Raw genomic sequence first — 13,929 nt, 5'->3', positions numbered from 1 at the left:
AAATAAGACACAACACCTGGAAATAAACCATTCACATTTATGGCAAACTGAAACACTGTCATCAAAACTTAAAAATCCTTTGTCAAAACGGAACTCTGATGACAAAAGGATACACATTTCCATCATATGAACACACTTTCACGCCAGCAGCAACACAATAACATACTTAACACAAAACACTGCATTTTTTTTTACTGCTTTTCATTTATTTCTTCAAAAAGAATTCTGCAAAGCTCAAAATAGAAATCAAGCATCTTTTTCACAGTAACAACTGTTTCCAAAATAACCAAAAAATGAAAATAAATAAGAAAGGTCATCTTCACCTCCAAACCACAGCAGAAGTTTTCTTTTGCAAATGTGTTCATACCTTTTCATTGGATTCACACATTTTTCAGGCTCTTTTGCACAACACCTCTCACGTGTCATTTACATGGCCCTGACTCCATTGACTTCACTGTGGTAGTCAAAAGCAAAACATCTGCTCACAGCTGATAGAAATGACCTGCATCACTGTGAAATCACTAGTGCACCTGCATCACTACCCTTTCCACAAATCACCAATCACCAATCAATCAGTATGCACCTACAAAAAAGGGGCCTATAAATTGTATTCTATTTTTTTTTTTCAATTCCTTTGAGTTTTTCTGTGTAATACTGTATGTGAATTACAGTATTTCAGTATTTGCCATCAATACAGTAAAATTTCACTTCAAAGTCTTTCTGAGTTTGGATGCAATTCTTTACTGTGAGTTCACATTTGAATGTGTAGCACACAGGAGAGCCTTGTTCAAACTGGTAGCTGTATTTTGTATTGTGTTGTCAACTGTGTTACAGTACAGTAGAGCTGATTGAAGGAATCTACTAATTTGGGCAGAAGTTGAGTTGTTTGAGGGAAATATTGGCTTTTGCTACTTGCTTTACAATAACTATGTAAATTATCAAAAAAATATGACTGCAATACACACCGGATAAAGTAAGGTTGAACCTGCTCAGACTGAAAACTGCATGTTGCATTTTGGTGTTGAGTATGAAGTGAGTGAGTGGCTGGATTTACTCACCTGACTGCAAGTTGTATTGGGCGGTGACATTGGGCTCTAGTTTCGCAGACCTGGCGAGGCGGGGGCGTAGCGCAGATGCGCTTCGCCAACTGGGTGTGGCCAGGCGGATTTTCCAAGTTTGGCACGCCGTTCTCGGTGGCGCAAGTACTCCGCCGTCCCTCCTACCGGCGCAAGTGAGGAGAGAAGGCGTGGAGTGGGTTTGACACAGCCGATTCACATGTAACCAATCAAATGAGCCCCTGTCCTCGCCTTTAAAATGCGCTGCGTGAAGGCGTAATGAAAGTTTACACAACTGACAGGGAGGTCTACTGCCACAGCGGAGCCCAGGAGACCGGCGCGGAGCGGAGACCAGCGCGCAGTGCGGACACGTCACCAAAACCTCACAGGCAGGCTTCCGGAATGTCAGGCACATGAACGATGCAATAAATACCGAAAAAACCACTATTCAATGCTACGATCACAATCAGCACATACATATATCTCCATATCAACTGTCCCGTCACAGCTGATGTCAGATCAAAGGAGATTGGCACCGTTTGTGCTGATTGTGAGGTTTTGGTGATGTGCGCCAGCCAGCCAAACTTCCACTGCGCCAGCCCCGCTCCGCCTTGCGCTGAACGTAGACCTGGTTTCAGATGGCGAGCTTTTGGCGCACCTCGGCGAAGCCTTTTGGCACGAAACTGTCACTGCGCCAAGCCGAATCTGTCGGCACCTCCCCCCGCTGCGCCGCCACTCCCATCTCGGCGCACATCGGCCTGCGAAACTTGGAAACTGTCCGCCTCTCCCGTTTCGCCGGTCGAAACTAGCTCTGCGCGGGGTTCGCCTCACTGCGCCACCCCGCGCTGCGCCGGGAAACTAGAGCCCAATATGTGCGTTTGCTGTTTGAAATGTTTTGTCATGGAGCCTTTTGCAAACAAAATGTGTTATTTTGGGCACAGAGCCTCTCATTAGGCCTATGTATTTACTGTTTTGATACCATGGTTTCTGAGTTGACAAACATAAATATCATACATAGTATGTAAAGCAAAAAAAAACAAAAAAAAAACAATACAACCAAATCAAACTACACATGGCCACCAAATCTCATCCACATCACATACAATGTCCTCCTGTGCCTCTTTCTCTCACCGCCTCCATGCTTGCAAAGTAGTCAACATGGCTGACCTGGGGTCTGTTTGTAGAGCTTAGGCCCTGACTGGTTGGTGTTCAGTTTTCTAAGTAAGTGCTCTCATGTGTGTGTCTCGGGTTTTCTAATTACCCGATGTGTTTTGTATTTTGAACATAAGTGTTTCCCCAGTGGAAACCACATGATTTCATTTTTGAGCGAGGTGTCTTCTGTATGAAATAGTGTCTAGTGTTCAGGAGGAAGTGTGTTACAGAATTGGAAACACAGTTCAAAGCAGCACATGTGTCTAAGGTATGGCCACGCTGTGTTTAAGGTTTAGTTACAATGAGTTAAAGTTTTGTCACATTGGTTTAAGTGTATGTTCTTAGTGTGTAAGCAATTGAAAAAAACTGTATTAACTTATGTTAATAGCAGCCTATTATATTTATGGATTCACAAAATGTTACAAAATAAATAGCTGTATTATGATGCCTCGACTATTAAAATCCCTAGATTTTGTTGAGGAAAAGTGGTTATGTGATCAAAATTTCCAAAAATTTCTGTCTCAACCAAGATCTAAGTAGTGGTGACACTCGTGTATCAGGTAGCCTGTTCTGAGGTGACAGACTATTGTCTTGACACACTCCATCACAATGAAATTTACACAATCTCGATCCTCTTTTTCCTCTCTCCCTTTCAGTAACACACACACACACACACACACACACAGATGCATGCACTCTCCTAATAATATTCACAAACATACACGCACACACATTACACCACCCGATACAGCTTACTCACACATGTCGGACAGACTTCTAAGGCAGATTGATGTTCCACATGTTGCAGCGCAGGCCGATACTTAACCTGCTGTACAGATGTATGGATGCTGGTGTGTTTGTGCAAGTGAGAGAGTGAGTGAGAGGCAGAGAGAGAGAAAGATAAAGAGAGAGAGGAGAGAGCCATACAGAAAAAGCCAGTTACAGCAGCAGGAGTGGTATTCAGAGGGGGAAAAAAACAGCACAGTAAAATAACAGACAGGGAAAAATGTAGAGATATGAAGTTTTTCTGGCAGTTTTGCAGTGTCTGACACTTTTGTGAGCTTGGCCATAAAAACCTCAGACTCCGATAGAGAAAAAGATAAAGAGAAGATCTGAGGAGAGGTCTGGGCTAACATCAGAAAGCTGGCACATGCAACCATCTATATTCACATTAACAGAAATAATATGGTGAAATGTAAGCCGTCAGCTGTTTACCATATTATTTCTTGCACCTTCTAATGGCCGGAAAGCGGACAGAACTTGCCCTTCCAAACAATTCCTCTCGAGGGCAGCGCTGCAGTCTAGCCGTAACTATGCTCCATGCAGTGCATGCAGTAAAATGTGGAACTGGTATGATGGCTACATCTGTAGTTAAAAGAGTCACGCTGTGAACAGTGTGAAGACCTCAGTACTTCCCCCTAAAGCTTTCCGTGGCAGCGCTGACTCCCACTGAGAAGAACCCCTGAAGAGTTGGCTCCATAACAGACAACAACTGGCATGCAGACAGCGCTGGCTCTTTGTCTGACTTCTATGTGGCATACATATTTGAGTTCAATTTCAGCGGCGACAACAACAGCAACAGTAACAGCAACAGATGATTGATTCGTGACTGGATCCATCCCCTTTTCAAAGCGCCAACTCGGCATTAAACTTGTGACTGGCGTAATGTGACAGTAATGTGAAATTCAGGACGCAGAGATGAAGGTGCTGAGAAAGCACCTCTATCCATGTTATGTTTCTAGGCAACACCAACGCCACCAGTCCGCTGCTTCCATTTCCAGTGCAATGAGTAGCAAACGAGCTGTAAGGTTTCCAAATCCGTCAGCTTTTGGCCATCAGCACCTGGGTGTTACATGAGTCCACATGGTGGTGAAAAATCCTCATTAGTGGCTATGTGCTCCCCTAGACTGATAATCCACAATACTGTATGTGTGTCTCCATTCACTTCCACAGGACAGTTCCCAATATAACACTGTTGTAGTCAAAAGAATGCAAACAAAGCTGAAAATACAACCAGTGTCAGTATTCCTTTTTTTTTTTTTTTAAATTAATGAGCTAAGTTCTTGTTATTTTCCTATTTGGATTGGAAAGTAGATCAGGTGATGTCTGCAGGAAACTTCATTGTAAACTTTCAGCAGGAAGAAACAATTAGTATAGTATAATCACAAACAATGAAATTACACATAAAAATAAAAAACAGGTTTCAAGACTTGCTTTTTTTTATATACTGGCATATTCTCTTCCCTTCGTGTTCATTTGTACACCAAAAGTTTTATTTTGGGAGCTGTTTCCCTGCACAATGGACGTGAATGGAGAGACAGAAATCCAGTACTGATACCAGACTGTGTAAAGTAAATGTAAAGTAAATTTTTCCCCGCAGAATATTTTCCCGAGAAGAGACCATTTCACTTCGCCCAATTTCAAGTCATTACATCAGAGCAGTGCTGCTGCTTTTAGGAAAACTAATGTGGACGCCGTCATTACGATGATGCAATACTGGTGTGAAGTAAGTTTGAAAAAATGAGGGCGCATAAGGTCAATACTCTGTGGGTTCATTTGAATTTGACCAAGTTGGAAGTCTTGCTCATTCACTCTTCACGTCTTGGATCTCTGATAACTTGTCGTATTGGATGGTCCAAAAGGGTTGTTAGAGTTTTATGAAGCAGTTCAATGGGATTTTTGAGCCCTATAACATTTTAATAGAAGTTCTTTTGGAGCATTTTGCATCTGTATTTCTCTTTTCTTGGGTTTTCCCACACACACTCACACGCACACACACACACACACACACACACACACACACACACACACACACACACACACATATGCACATACATCAGACATCAGATCAGAGCTTCAGAGAGGGGAGTTTCCAACACTGTTTGATGGGGAATAAAGATAAAGATGAAGAGGGGAAGAGGCAAGAGGTTGGGGACATGAGTACATCTCATCTCCGTGAACGCTCGAGAACCGCTCTATCAAAGCCGCCTTCCTTCCGCCCATAAATACCAACTCAATGAATAATATCCCTCCCGCCACACAGCGGGCATCAAGTCAAAATCACAGATCTGGTCAACACATGAGAGGCCTAATCATTTCAAACCCAATCCAACGCAAGTCAAGTCAAGTCAGCCTGTGCAAGACATATCAGTCAGCTGTCGTTTCAGAGCCTGGTGTTGGGCCTGGTGGTTTGATTGGCTGTCCCATGACAGAGGGATTGCAGGTTTGATCCCAGCAAGAGCCAATGTGTCCATGAAAACATCCTGCTAAAGTCTGAGTGAGGAAGTGGAAGCCTTAGCCAAAACCCATCTGGATAAGAGCGCCAGCGAAAAATGCCTTATAAATAACTGGAAAAATACTGTACTTTTGATCCATAAAGAAACAACCTGCTATGTTTTAAATTTCAACTTTTACCCTCTATCCAATATTTCCATTTGGCAATATTCCCAGTCGCAAAAATATTTGGATATCGAGACGGTTCCTTGTAGTCGAAAATGGTGTTTTAGCTTTGATGTATTCCAATTCAGTGGTGCTACTGTTTTGGTTATTTTGTAATGGTTTAGATGCAGCTCAATTTTAAGTTGAAAATTATATAAATCATACATTTTAACTGTAATACCTGAGACAATGTAGGTCATTATATTACCTGTTTCATGTGAATAAAAAACTTTTCCCAGACACACACACACACACACACACACACACACACACACACACACACACACAGACACACACACACACAGGTGTTTGCTTTGCCCAAAGGTACATGGGCAGGCATTTCATCTCGACCACTGTGAAGCCATACTAGCAAAAGACTTTCTGCTGCGATTTCTATGTTTATTTGTGGTGAAATAAAACGTCTGATGAAACTGGAAGGTCAAATTAGGCTGATTTGCTTGTTGACAAGCGCTTTGATTAGACCATTTATTGTGGTAAGACTGTGATGATTTGTGAGGTCTCTTTCTTAAAGAGAACATAAAGGCTTTTGTGGGTAAAATGTGGCGATTGGCCAGAATTTCAATATTTCCACTGAACTGTTGATTTTGGAGAAAAAAACAGAATAATTCCTCATTTCAAGATGGACTGTTTTGTTAGGCAGCAAGAATGCCAGACTGCCCAGATAATTTCTCTCAAAGTTTAAAGCCTCTGTATCTTGAAGCTGTAGCAAACTGAGGCATGCAAACATTTAAGACATAAATTTCTATCTCAGAGCTGTGGACAGGTATGAGCGCTACCTTTACCTTCAAGTCTCCATCTTTTTTATTACCTTTATTTATCTTTTGAGGTTTGCCTGAGCATGCACTACAGTTTTTCTCCCCAACACCTTTATACATTTTCACACATTCTCACCTGGGACCACAGTATTTCAGCGGTGGCCTCTGAGCAGCTCAAAGGGAGCAACTGAGGGGTCAAGTGCCTTGCTCATGTGCAGCTCCAGTTGGTGGCTCAGGGAGATGGAAGACTGATTTGATGATTTGCTCTTTGTGGCCAGAAAGAAGGGGATTCCTAAAAGCATGTACTCCCAAAAGCCACAGGCCTTAAATAGCCTGTCTGAGGATTACTACAGGATCTCCTCAGAGCCAGGATGACAGAGAGAATATGGCCTCCAACACGTCCATGCTTCTTTTATCAACCACGGCAAATAAGTCAGACCCCCCCACCTTCTCCCATTCTCTTCTTTTACTCCTTTCTTTTTTCCTAGAGAGATGGGGAAATGGGGAAGAAGGGAAGGGAGGTGAGGAGAAGCGGAGGGCAGCGTTCCTTCTTTCCATCAGAGATGCGGAGCGAGAGGACTTCTGCCAGGGAGCAGCGCTTTGAAAGTGAAACGTAAGAATGGCAGATCACAGAGGCCAAAGAAAAATGATATTCTCCTCGTTACGACTCCCCCGGCCTGCGCCTTTGTTGTGGGGGCTTCTGCTTTTAACTGGAAACAGGTCCAGGCGCCTCCTGCGTTTCTGCAGTGTCCCGCACACACATACGCACACGCACATGTATGCACACACACGTATGCTTGCATGGGTGTACACATTAATGTACGCTCACTCGAGCATACGCACTCAAACCTCTCCATCATCTCTGCAACCGCTAAGGCCTGGTGACAGCTTGTTAAACCTGATGCCACGTGCAAAGTCTCGGTCTCTACAGGAACTTTGTCCTCACCTGTCAGTGGAGACGCCGGGTGGCCAGGCGGGGGCGTCAATACTGGATTTGGCAGGTGGGAGCTAAGGAATGCTGGCCACGTTGCAGGTAGGATGACAGGATGCGGCGCAGAAGGAGAGGAGACTATAACATCCCTCATGAGCATGTAAATCTGTCAGCACCATCCCTTCTCGCTTTCTATCTCTTCCTGAGAAGCATTTCATAGCCAGAGGCACGCGTCAATCTGAACTGGTAATTGGACCTCCTTTTTCTATGAGATTTCTTATCAGACATTTCTTCTTTACTTGGGTGAAGGGAGTGACGGTGAATAGGAGCTACGCTGAGCTGCAGTGATGTATCAGCACTGCTAGTTTTTAGCGCTGTGAAGTGATGGCACAGGTCAGTGTTGGTTGGTCATGTGGTCTGGGACTTGCAGTCAGGTTTCACTTTTGGTTTGAAGACTATTAGAGCTGCTTATTAAAGGCCAGGCTGCAGCCAAGGTAGGTGGAATTTCAACACAGTACTACATCAACACAGTCTGATATTCAGAGTGAGTGATGATGCTGTTTTCAATCCAGAATTCAATCTGAAATTGCCTGTGTTAGCAGATTTCTGTAGGCGGAGGGATTTGAATCACTAGTGACTGACGCATCCAGCCACTGTGACGTAGTTTTCAGTCGGCATGGTCGCTGCTTTAGCCATTTTACAGTACTACTGCAAATCACTCTAACTCAGCAACCTTAGCTACCTACAAAAATGACAGTCAGTGCTGACGCTTTGTGACATTTATGCCGAGTCAATTTGTCGGTCAGAGGGCTCATACCAAATGCGAGAGCTCTATACTAACAAAACATATTTGGACGAACAATTTGGTGAAGTCAGGCTAATTCAAACTGTGTTCCAGAGCTTTTGTTTTCCATGGCTGGTCAGTTATTAGCCTAAAGCTAGGAAACAAACGCCCCATAGGCTAATTCTGACAAACAGACCGGGGCTCCTCTCCAGCGGGGCTAGCTGATAAATTAAACTTTTGCCAATTCCCATCAGCAGAGGGCAAAAAACATCTTCCCCTCTCAGAATCTCAGAAATACCATCAGCACACAACAGTTCTCTGCTTTGAGTGCTTTTGTTTTAATTTGTTTAAAACAACATCAAATCACACACTCAAATTGCTAGAATTTTTTAAAGCGAACATGTGATTCACGGGTCTGGAACTCAGCTATAAGACCTTATAAAACCTTAATAAAGACAAAGCACAAGAGCATCTTGATCTTTTTTATTTATTTTTGAGTGTCTTGCACACTGCAGGTATAACAGTGTGATATCAGCGCAGACTTTTCTAGAACGTACACGACAAGCACATTTGGTCTTGGTCAACCATTTAAAACGTCACAATGGTAGTTTAGTCAGTGTTTCCCTGCTGTGGCAGACCACAGACACACTGCCTTCTATAGTATTTCTATAGTATTTTTGTCATAGTCGTTTGGTAGCATTGCAGCTGCTGCAAATACGCTCCTCAAATAATATGGTCACTGTAAGATTAAGAAAAAGTTCACTGTCAAAACACCGTCAAGTCAATAAATCACATTATGGCTTTCCTTTTAAGAAAGCATGCAGAGATATCACTGTAATATAGAAGATATATAGTAGTTTAACCATCATATGCTATGGCGCAAAAACCACATTCACAATTCACAGAAATAAGCCAGGGGCGCCCCCAGCTCCACTTGTTAGCACTGGGTCCTGATCGCAGCGTCCCGGGTTCAGGTCCGTTTGCTGAGTTTTACTTTACTTAAGTGTTCATCTTCACTCTGGCACTGCTGGCCCAGCTTCTCTATGTCATGTCATGTGTTCAATGCAAAGTAAGGCATGCATGGTATTTAAATAATTCTATTCTGGTGTGAACATCTTCCCACCACAATAAACTCAGAATTGGGTACCATTACCAACAACACAGGCTTCCAAACATGGCAAATATGTGTCACTAACGCACTAATTTGCTCAGACAGCCCATACAATCATTTTGGTCTCTTTTACAGACTGCGAGTGGTGCTGTTAGGCTCTTGGTCTTGTTTTTCCATGCAGCAATATTACATTATACTTCAATCACTGACTTAAAGTGGCATTAAGTAAACTATGGTATGACCTTTATCAACCTCTGCTGACAGCCAGAAGGAATTGCAACAACATCAACATCAAAGCCTTCTCTCCCATCATCTAGGCCCCAGGAGTTAAGAGTGGCCTATAATTGACGAAACAATAAAGTCACATTTTCACATTAGCTGGCTATTTAGAGCAGAGACCCAACCGAAACATCTCGTAAAGGGGTTATATATCATTGCGCTAAATACTGTAATACTGTAACGCTTTGTCGCTGCTCTGTAAGTGCTGCTTTGTCATTTGTGTCTCTGGCTTGAGAACAAAGTGTCAGATAACACTCGGGGATCGCTCATACCATTGTCTTCCAGGAGGTCATTGGGGGCAAAGGATGGGGGTCTGTATTATTTTGTCATCAGGCTGTAAAAACTTGACTTACAGCCCCTTTTGATACTGAAATTCTTGAATCCTATGAATTCAGTCACTTTATACATTTACTTCATAAAAGGACCATACCAGTGATTCTAGATGTTTAGCCTAATATCTACAAAATGTATATATTTCATGCTTCTGCTAATTCCTAAATCAAGCCATATTTCAGGTCTCTGATATCATTTTTCTTACCTTTTCTCCAGCCATTGGTTTCAATTCATTCCACTATGATATGAAAATGAACTTTCAGAGACTTCAAAATTTGTTCACACCAGTATTCCATCACTGTAATAAAGTTGTACACATTAGTTTTCCTAAAAGCAACAGCACCTTGTTGTGTTTTGATGACTTGAAACTGGAGGGAGTGAAACAGTCTCCCTGCTGGAAAGTAATACCTGAGGCAACATGTACACAGCCAAGTATCAGTTGTGTATAGAACATTATAACAGAACATTATAGGGCAGGTGTTTCAACCAAAAATTTAAATTTGAAAACTGCCAGATTTTGATTATATGTTATGAAACCTTTGCAAATTTACAATTTTTTTGCTGTGATATAAAATGTGGGGAAATTGTAATAAGTAGGCCAAACATTCAAAATAACTGAAATGACCCTTTCATTATAATGTTTGATAGCTGACCTTTCTGCCCTCTGTTCCTGCACTTTGATTAGTTGCAATATTTTGTTTTGTATTCTCTTATTTTAATTCTAAATGGCTCATAATGAGCCAGTCTATTGTTGAACCATCTTGGTTTTTTGTTTTGTTTTGAACTGTCTGCTTTGGAGTTTGGAGTGCACGTGACGCCATGGTGGAATAACCAGAAAGTTGCACTGAATTAAACTGACCTGAATCAGTCTTACTTGGCAATGTCACACATGTCTAACGTGTCATCTGGCGCTCACTGGGGACAAAATCTTCTGGGGATGACGTGGCAAAGTGGCCCCGTCAGTTCCCTCTTTATCACCCTTGGAGCTGCAGAGACCGCTTCCCACAGAGAGTCGTACCGCTGGCGCTGTAGCTGTCTTTTATGGCAGAGACCAAGCCTGTATTCCTGGTTTGGATATGACCTCTACACTGCAAAAAAAAACCAAAAAACAAAACAAAAAACAAAAAAAAAAAAAAAAGGAAATCTTCTTAAGAATACATTTGATCTCAAAAAATTGGGATTTTCTACCAGTTAGGTGAGATAACCTGTTTCAGGAAGCTTCAAAAAAATTTGAAGGCAGAAAAGGGCAAATCACTGCATGAAAAAATTCTCAAGACAAGTTCATTTGTGTTGGAAATAAGAGAAATTATCTCACTTTATTAATAGATATTTTCCCCTTATTTTTAGAAAGAACGGACTGTGACTCAACACTAGATTAAATGACTTGTTAGAATAGATGTTTTTTTGCAGCGTAGACACAGCGCTTAAATGAAACACCCTGGGGCCGAGGCAGAAAAAAGCACGTCACTTCATCCTTCCACAGGTCCTTCTACAAGAACCCCCTCCCCCCCGACACATACACAGACACACATACACACACACACACTCACTCACTCACTCTCTCTCTCTCTCTCTCTCTCTCTCTCTCTCTCTCTCTCTAAAATACACTAACACTCATGCTTTCCATTTGCTATTTGATATGGCTTATATTTAGGGATTTAATGCTTTGTTGAATCAAACAAAAAATGTGTAAAACTAATGCGGCGCCACTTTGATTTGGTAAATATGCTTTTGTGCCTGTCACCCTTTTTCTATATTCTGGGTAGAAGAGATCAACAGGCTTCAGAGGCAGAGCCAAGGCCTGTGGCGAGTGGGCGTAGCGCTAGCATGTGAGCACTCATCTTTTTGGTATTAAAAGAGGAGGTGATTGACAAGTTTTAGTGGCGGCCGGAGGGTAGATTCTGAAGCCTTGTTTTGGCTAGATACACACCCATGCATGCATGCACACAGGAAAAAAAAAAAAAAAAAAACACGTGTGCACATGCATACACTCTCCAAGCCAACTGTTCCTGAGAAAAAACCTACAATTTGTCCGGATTTCATCAGACTAGGAAAATGAAAGTTTAGCATACTGTCTCTAATGCATAACAAATCCTTAGTTCTCTGTGCCAAACCATACAATCAAAGCCCTCGATTCAACAAAAACAACTGTAGCCTTTTCATTATAAAACCCAGCTATTTTCCAAAGGTCTCTGGCATGTAGACCGGGATGAAAAAGAGGGTCGTGAGGTCACACATACTCCAAATGGCCTCAGTAATGCATATTTAACCTCTGACCTCTCTAATAGTAACATGAGCATCTCCTATTGTCTCTCACTGGTTGCATACTGGCAGCGATACAGTGAGTCAGTGAAGAGATTCCCATGCTTCTTGCCTCCACTTAGCTCCACATCTGCTGCATATCATTAAACGGAAAAACCCAGTAAAAATATTTACTTCCCGCTCTGCTCTTTGAGCTAAATATACTTGTCCAGTCATCATCAGATTGATTAGGCTCGGAGAAAACGTGGGTCCTCCGCTTGATGTGCAGCTGTCGCAAATTGGGTGTTTGATTTTCATCCACTGTGTCCTCCTGCGACACGAGGTGTGAATGGAGGAGGAGATCGATACCTCCAGAAACTGACAGAAACAAGTGATTTGCTCTGACGTAAAGTGTTGCATATCATACTTATCGCTTACAAAGCCTTTTCACTCATTAAGTGCCTCCCAAATTTGTCTTTCCTATTCTCCCTCCCATACTCTGTTTATGCACCAACCCTGCTCTCCACAAAGAGTAATGTGTCATATTGCAGCTTTTACTGTTTTCAAATCATTTCCCCAAAACCTCAAATGACTCTTGTAAATGAGGCATGTTAGACCTCCATCAGTTGTGTAATGGAGAGGATACATTTGGCTAAAATGTTTTCTTCTTTCCACAGAAATAACTCAAAGTAATGTATTTCCAAAGTAGCTTAATGTTGTGTGTAATTCCACGAGGAATGGAGTATGCTAAGCGCATTCACAGCTGCAATATTTCTCGAGTTTTCTTTTTTTTCTCTCTTTTATATCAACAGATAATTAGTTTCAGCGTTACTTCAGATTGTTTGTCATTTACTGCGAGTGCATAGCGCATAACACAAAAGTGACAGTTGTTGGCAAGGCAGCTGTAATTCTAATAATTACAGTTTCTCATTAAACTAACATAACTTTGTGATTTACTGACAGCCCAGCACTGACACACAATATCATTTTAATTTCACTGTGCTACAATAATATACAAATTGTCTAAAATAACTTGAACCCCACAGTCAGGTTAGAACAATATATCAGTTTGCTGGTATATTGTTTGATATTTGACTGACAGATATACATATTATTATTAAATGTTAGATAACCTAAGTACAGCAATTTAAAAAACATTCAAATGCAATGGAACTGTATTCATATTCATTCATATTGTACTTATTCATTTCTCTATGGGGGTGCTTTATTCGAGGCTTTTCACCTTGACAAAAATAAGTCTCTCTGGGATACGCTAAATGTTTGTGATTTTTTGGAGACAACATGGCCAAATGTAAATAATGTTGCCTATTATCAGTTTCACTACAAAACTATTGATACTGGTCTTAAGAAATCCATATCAGTCAAACACAACCCCCAGCTCGCTGAAATCCTTTTCTGCCTGTGAAAGATTCAGATGTGTTTATGAGAACTTCAACAAGTTAGCGCACTTTTCTTTTCCTCATTTCTTTCTTTCTTTCTTTCTTTCTTTCCTTCTTTCTTTCTTTCTTTCTTTTTCTTTTTTCTTTTTTGGGTATTGGCGATTTAATCGCCATACTTTCGAAAGAATTACAATCCCAATTTTGCATCCAGATAACATCGACCCTGTCACATCCATTACTGTCCAGCGCTGGATTTATAGCACACCAAAAGTTATCCAAGTGCTGGAATACTTTTGAAACAAACCAGGCCTTGAGAGATGGAAGATACTCTGACCTTTGCTTTAGATTATAAAACAGAGTGGAGGTTTGCTTGTTAAATCCCAGATGACGACGTTCCCTGAGGTAGACAGTAAAAACCAGAGACATTCG

This window comes from Myripristis murdjan, chromosome 21 (assembly GCF_902150065.1).
Source record: "Myripristis murdjan chromosome 21, fMyrMur1.1, whole genome shotgun sequence".
Taxonomy (NCBI): domain Eukaryota; kingdom Metazoa; phylum Chordata; class Actinopteri; order Holocentriformes; family Holocentridae; genus Myripristis; species Myripristis murdjan.
Note: the sequence above shows the minus strand (reverse complement) of the source record.